Source organism: Dasypus novemcinctus, chromosome 23 (genome assembly GCF_030445035.2).
Source record: "Dasypus novemcinctus isolate mDasNov1 chromosome 23, mDasNov1.1.hap2, whole genome shotgun sequence".
Lineage (NCBI taxonomy): Eukaryota > Metazoa > Chordata > Mammalia > Cingulata > Dasypodidae > Dasypus > Dasypus novemcinctus.
This window is the reverse complement of record NC_080695.1, coordinates 9,413,534-9,420,461: the sequence shown is the minus strand read 5'-3', so window position 1 is coordinate 9,420,461 and position 6,928 is coordinate 9,413,534. Positions and strand designations below refer to the sequence as shown.

The window sequence follows — 6,928 nt, the reverse complement described above, 5'->3', positions numbered from 1 at the left end:
GTATGTTTTCTGGACAGTGTGCTTGACAAACTAGGTCATAACCCATTCAGCATTCTCTTTTTGAGAAAGTCTACTGAGTCTCCCTGTGTCTGTATTTATGTTAAAAATCCCTATCATATAAATTCAACTATCTGATTCAACTCTTGAAAAATTGGGTTTATATTATACTAAAAATACAAACAACATAATTACATTAGTTTCCTAAGGGTATTTACAGTTCAAGTAACTTATAATGTCCAAGGACCATTCAACAGAAAGGAAAAGGTGGAAATTCACTTGGTCTTTGATAAAAAATTAGATATATACATATAAATCCATTGAAAAGAAAAGACAGAACGGGGCTGGGCAGTTTTCAGTTTTCCTTAGTGGACATCAACTGAGCAACCCAGAACTCATTTGAGAGACTGATCTCTAGATGGCTTTGTGACAAAATGTAGATTTTGCTCAAGCAGAGCTGATTCCCACCCTAGAGGAGACAAGCTCACAGGTAACAATTTAGGAAATGGGGTCTGTGGCCTCTACCAGCAACCACCATATCAACCGTGGGCTGTTTACATGTCCTCTTCATGGACTTCATCACGGGCTCAGGCCTTCTACCATCAGAGCTCATGAAAGAACTGACAATGTCTTTACCAAGTGACTCATAAGTATTGAGTGTTAAGATTGAGCTCTTATTGGTAAGGTTTGTAATCATTTCTACAGGAAATACTTTATAGGGTCCTATTAGGAATTTTAAGCTAAGTGGGTTATAGATTTGTAAGGCAATCTCTGACTTCAAAGAGTTTGTGACCCATCAAGGAAGGTGAGACATACACACAAATGACTGCTCTACAAGCAATATGTGATAAAGGATATACAGGAGCTATAAACATATGGAGGTTTGAGCAGGCAGACCTAACTTTCAGCTGTTTGCACAGTATGTACACGTGTGGCCTCCTCTTTATGTAATTACACTAAAGAGGCACATTATCAACTGTTCATATGGTGACATCTAACTAGGAAGTGAAAATGTCGGTCTTTTTGTGTACTTCCTCCAGTAAACCCCTACAACGACCCCTTGTTGTAGGCCAAGAGTATTACGGAAAAACATACCGAATGTAAGCTATAGACCATAGTTGGTAGTAATATTTTGATAATGTTCTTGCACAAACCATAACAAATGCTCCACAGCCATGCAAGGTGTTGGAGGGGTGATGTAGGGAATTCTGCACATTGTGCATGATTGTTTTATAAGTGCATAACTTCTGTAATAAAAACATATACTTTTTAAAAAGTGAAAAAAGAATAACTTACATGGTTATTAAGTGAGCAATCCTGCAGTTCACAAAACAGTGCTCATTAACTGTTTAGTCTGCTGGGGGGTGACTTTCTCTTTTCTCGTCACTGATGATGAACATTGGAAGGAATTTCTGTGTTCTCACAACACATACTAGTGAAATGAATGTGGTAAAAGCTAAAACTGTTTTTATTTATATATATTTTTTAATATGCCACAATTTTTATTGCAAAGTGACCATTTTTGTGAGGGTACAGAGAGTTTGATCTCAAAAACAATGTTCCATTTAAGGTTCTTTTATACAGAAATTGCCATCATGACTGATATTCAAAATACCTTTAGTGTTGCGAGACTCACATGGTAAACATAAAACTCCTGCACTTATTCAGTAATGTTCACTCAATGGAAACTAATGGAAAGGCATTAACAACAGCTATTTCTTTTAAGAAAACATGCAAGTAAAGGAATGAATACTGAGGTACTAGGATAAAAGTTGACGACATATTTAGAGCAACTTAATTGGCATTCATCTTGGGGGTATTGGGGTGTTAAACTCATTATAAATAGTGCTTTCAATGCACAGTGTTTTATCTGTGCTGCCATGTCACAAAAATAGGCCTTGCCAAGGCAGGTGAGGTGGATGAATGCTGGGAGCCTCACAGAACTGCAATCAAGTACAACTGTAAATAATACTGAAAAAAAGTTTACCATCTGGCCAGTGGTTAATACTTTCAAAGCATTCAATTAGTGTACCCTTTGCAGTATTCTAAACTATTTACATTGACACTTACATTCGTTATAGTGCTTGCTGCAAGGGAGGCATACAACCAGCTGTTTCGGCTAAAGTATGTTGGGAGGCATTCTCTGGGTTTTACATAAAAGTAACAGTATTAAACAATCTAATGGCCATCACTGATAGGCCACTTAAATAAACTTTCATTCATTGAGTTGGAAGGGCCCCGTGGGAAAGGAGAGGGGAAAAAAAAGAATACTATTCCAATTGACTGAACTGGAGAAACAGAAGCTCCTTAAGATCCAGATGGTGCCTAACTGTCATTTTATAAAGGTTTTCCTTCAAGTGAAACTACTACATTGCCTCCTAGTTTCTCTCCAAGTGTTGAGTGGTCCTTAATATCATCCAAACCATTTCCTCGCCACTCGTGTTTAATACCTGTAAATTTCTTTTTAATGGCATCTTTAGAGCTAGCATAAATCGTCTTGCTTTTTAGAGGCGCACTCTCGGGAGCCCAGAATATAAATACTAGGTCTTCTTTCTTAGACTATTTTTTTCATGTGTGGCATCGTACAAACCATATCGGTAATCATTCAGAAGTAGCAACTTCACAAATGACGTGTGGGGTTCTCTACAGTCCCACCAATGCCACCCGCTAAGATCTGCTTTGCTTCCTCTACAATTATTTGTCTTTTGTTATCACTTAAACAGAAGAGAACTGTTTTCTTTCTTCTTTAAATTTCCTCTTGTGTAGAACATTTCCTTACTTTCATACCATTAAAAACTCTGAGAGCTTCATCATTCCCTGCCACTCCAGAAGCCATGGTACCCACGGCTGTGGGTGCAGCAGCTGCTCAGGCTGTGGTCCCATGACACTGGGAAGGAGAAGGAGGAGGGGCAATAGGACAGTGGCAAGTGCAGGGCACACCCCAATACTGCTTTTAGAAATTATAAGGATGCACCTGTGAGCACAGTCCACCTGAACTCTAAATCCTGGTTCAGTCTTCTGATAGACAAACTTGACTATCCTAATGTAATGAGATAAACTGTTTTCTTTATGGTCAAGAAGCAGTTAAGCCTATAAAACATCATGTCTCTTCACCCTCTTGAAGATGGTAGTGGCTTCTAGATGTTTCAAACAGAAAGTGCTTTGTGGAGGGTTGATGCAAAACCACCCGTAGGAAATGAGGAGTGAGCTGGTGTGTGTAAATGCGTGAGCAACCACCAGGCCACACTCTAGAGGAAGCCATATGTCATTAGTGGCATTTCAGGACTTCTGGCTTGGTTGTAGGATTCACTGAACTGCTTTTATTTTCCCTCGTAAGCAGATTTCAAGTCCATAAATTTCATGGAACTGTCGCTGAAATGGAAATGAGAACCTTCAGACCAACACAGGTGATGTCTCCTCACAGTTCTAAAACTCCATGTGAAATATGGCCCTGACAGTCCTAAACCCTCGCCTCTCGATCGTGAATTTAGATCAGGCTTCTCCGTCAATGAGATGGAGCTGTGTGGATTCTGAAGGAAGTGAGTTTTGTGATTTCATTTTCCCACTCATCAGACCCGTGGTGTCCATAACTCGTGATCCAGGGTGAATGCCGCATTTTTGAAGAAACCGTGCAATTCTTTTGTCCAGCAGACAACAAATTCTTACTTTTTTATTACTTACCGTTCTTAGAAAATTATTCTTAGAAAAGGGACCAGATCTCTGTCTTGCTATTGCAGAGGAAGAAAGGAAACTAATGTCCACAGATAAACTGGTCACGTGGCACGCGCCAAGCGCTAAGTACAGCCATACCTGCTACAGCGCTTACCTGCTCGGATTCATGGCTCTCGTTTAGAGATGAGGGAACAGCCATAACAAAGTACCATAGACTGGGTGGCTTAAAACAACACGGTTTTATTCTCTCCCACTTCTGGAGACTGAGTCTGGAGTGGAGGGGCCAGCAGGAAGAATCCCTCCTGCCTTCCGGGGCAGCTGGCCGGTGGTCCCCCGCGCGCCGCCCCAGGCTTCTGGTGGCCGTCTCCCCTCTGCTCATCCCTCTCTGAGCCTCCAATTCTCCCCTTCTTACAAGGCACCAGAGCTGCCAGCTGAGGGTCCACCCTAAACCAGATGGCCTCATCTTAACTAATTGCCTCTCCAAAGACCTTTTTTCCAAATAAGGCCACACTTTCAGACCAGAGGTGAGGACTTGAATGTGGGCTCCGAGAGGGGCACGGTTTGCCCCATAGCAGGAACTAAGGGTCGGGGCAGGGAGACCTGTCCAGGTATTTTGCCTCTGCTTGACCTTCAGCTATGAGGACCGGAATAGAGGACAAGGCAGCCAGCCTACTTGCCACTGGAAGGGCATGTGCTAGTCCCGTCTGTGGCTGAATCCCTGTTACAGGCCAGATGTCCATGGGTGATAGGGACAGAAAGACCCGAGGAGAGGAAAGTCTGAAAGGTGGAGAGAAGAAAGCAGTTCAGCCAGGGACTTTGGGGCCTGAGGAAAGGTGGCAAGTTTTCTTTTTGTCTCATATATCCCTGACCTACTCCTGGAGAAGAAGGCAAGCAGAAAATGGTAAAAAGGTTAAGATAAAAAAAAATCTCAATAAAAACCTGCTCCCTCTAGCCCAAGGACCAGGCAAGGGCAGCCTAATGAGAGAGAAAACTTCTAGATAGTATTGGCTCTACTCAGGCCAAAAGCCACTGAGAAAGGTGCACTCCCACCCCGACTTCAGTCAACATAGGCCAGCGGGGAGCCCGACGTCCACCCCCACCAGGCAGTAATGAGGTGCCCCGTGCCCTGCTGGAGGGGTGTCAGAGAAGGTCTAGGGCAGAACCTGGACCTTCAGTCCCTCAGGGTGGAAACGAGGCCTCCTTCCCCCAATAGACTCTGTCAGAAGAAGCCATGTGGGAGCCTGGACTTCTATCCCACCTGCGCTAATGAGGAACCCCACTCCTCCCCACTGGTGTCCGAGAAGACCTGGGGGAGTGTTAGAATTTGCCCCACCGCCCAGTGGCAATGAGGTCTCAGTGGAGGCACCTCGGGGAAGGTATCCAAGCACCCCTGTCATCCCAGCCAGGGTGGTGTGAGTGGGGCCTGGGGGGAGCCTGGGCGCCTACCCAGCCCAGGAGGAAGGAGGAGCCCCTCAAGCTCTGCCACGGGGGAGCCTGGGCTCCCACCCCAACTGGCAGGAGGGAGGTAGAGCCCCTGCCTGCACCAGGGCAGCGTCAGAGGGGCCTGCTCAAACCAAAGGTTTAAGTAACATCCAGGGTCTCGTGCGCAGAACTCCAAAGACCCAGGGTCCAATAGGAGGTCACGCGCAGTAGCAAGACTGGGGAAATCTCCACATGAATGAGAAGTGGTGATCAACAGATGCCAACCCCGAGATGGCACAGATGTTAAGATAATCTGACAAGGATTTAAAGCAGCCATCGTAAAAATGCTTCAGTGAACAATCACGAACACACTTGAATTAAAATGACAAAAGAGGGTCTCCGCGAAGGAATCATCTAAGCAAAGAAATAGAGGATTTAAAGAAGACCCAAAGGGAAGTTTCAGAACCGAAAAATATAAAACCCAACTAAAAATTCAAGAGACAGGCTCAGTTTCAGAATGGAGGGTACAGAGGTAAGTATATGTGAACACAAAGCTAGAACAATAAAGTGACCTGACCTGAAAACAGAGAAATAAACTGGAAAAAAAATAATAAATCAAAGCAAGGAACAGCGTGGGCATCACTGCATACCAGCTCATATGACTCATGCTAGATTTTAGACAGCTTTACTTCTGAAATGTGGAGACATGAGCTAGGTAGGATAAGACGATTATTAGTGGCTGAAATTAAAGGATGGCTCAGTTGGTATGGAAAGTTTTAAATGATGATGTTCTGACTACACAATTACGAATGGGCCCAGTGAAAAAGAAAATGGTGGGAACACCTGAAGAAATCAGCATGACAGGCCACTCGGACACGGGAGCATGCCCACTAACTTGGACTGGCAGAAGAGATACAGGCAAGATGAAAGGAATACTATGTAATCGGGAACAGATTTCAAAGACAGGCATGAACCTGCAAGGACTGTGTCGAAAGGGCTGAAGGTCAGTTGAGATGCCGAAGTACTAGAACATAGTGAGCCCTGAAACGAAAAGACCAGAAGTTACGTCCACAAGGTGGGGAAGAAATCGCCATGTTGTCTAAGAACAGAACACCTGCATAATGAAGGTGCTTCTCTAGCAAAAAAAGAAGGAGAGACGTAGGGGAAGGGAACCTGTGTTTACAGAATATCCATCATGATATTCCGCCAGGCTCTTCGCATGAGTTTGCTCATTGAACTCACGTCAGAAACCTGAAGTTTGGTGCTACTTCCGTTTTTCATGCCCTTCTCTGTGGGTAAGGGTCTCTGACTTGTGCCTTCCTTCCCAGGCCACTTTTCCCCAAATAGATGTCATTCCTGCTGGTCCAAGTCTGGAGCGACTGGGCAGCCCCCACCATCCTCCCCTCTGCTCCCCGCTCAGTGGAAACAACCCGGGATCTTGGGCTAAGCTCTAGAAGGTCTGTGCTGGAGCTGGTCCCTCTCAAGGACTTTAGAGGAAATCGACGATGCAGTGTAGAAGGGGAGAGACCCCACTGGGCAAAACTTTTTGTGGAAAAGATCTGTGGGTTTTAGTCAACCATAAGCTTAATTGGAGTCATAAATATGCTGCAACTCCAAATGACAACGTTAGTTTCTATAAATAGATGTACAAATCAGTTCCCAGTCATGGGAATCTGTAATGTGAGTGTAATGTACCTTTATCTGAATAAATTTGGAGGGTTATATTTAATTTCTCCCTTGTCTTTGAAAGACTAACAAACTAAAGTGTATGCAGAGGATGATGATGGAGGGGAGGTGTACTCTAGAATCACATCCTATGAGAAATGGAAGAAGGGAC

General features: G+C 44.1%; 1 pseudogene; it reads right to left on the bottom strand.

The window, feature by feature from the left end:
- Nucleotides 1-2,334: 2,334 nt before the first annotated feature.
- On the bottom strand, nt 2,335-2,833 carry LOC101445417 (cofilin-2 pseudogene; annotated as a pseudogene).
- Nucleotides 2,834-6,928: the final 4,095 nt, after the last annotated feature.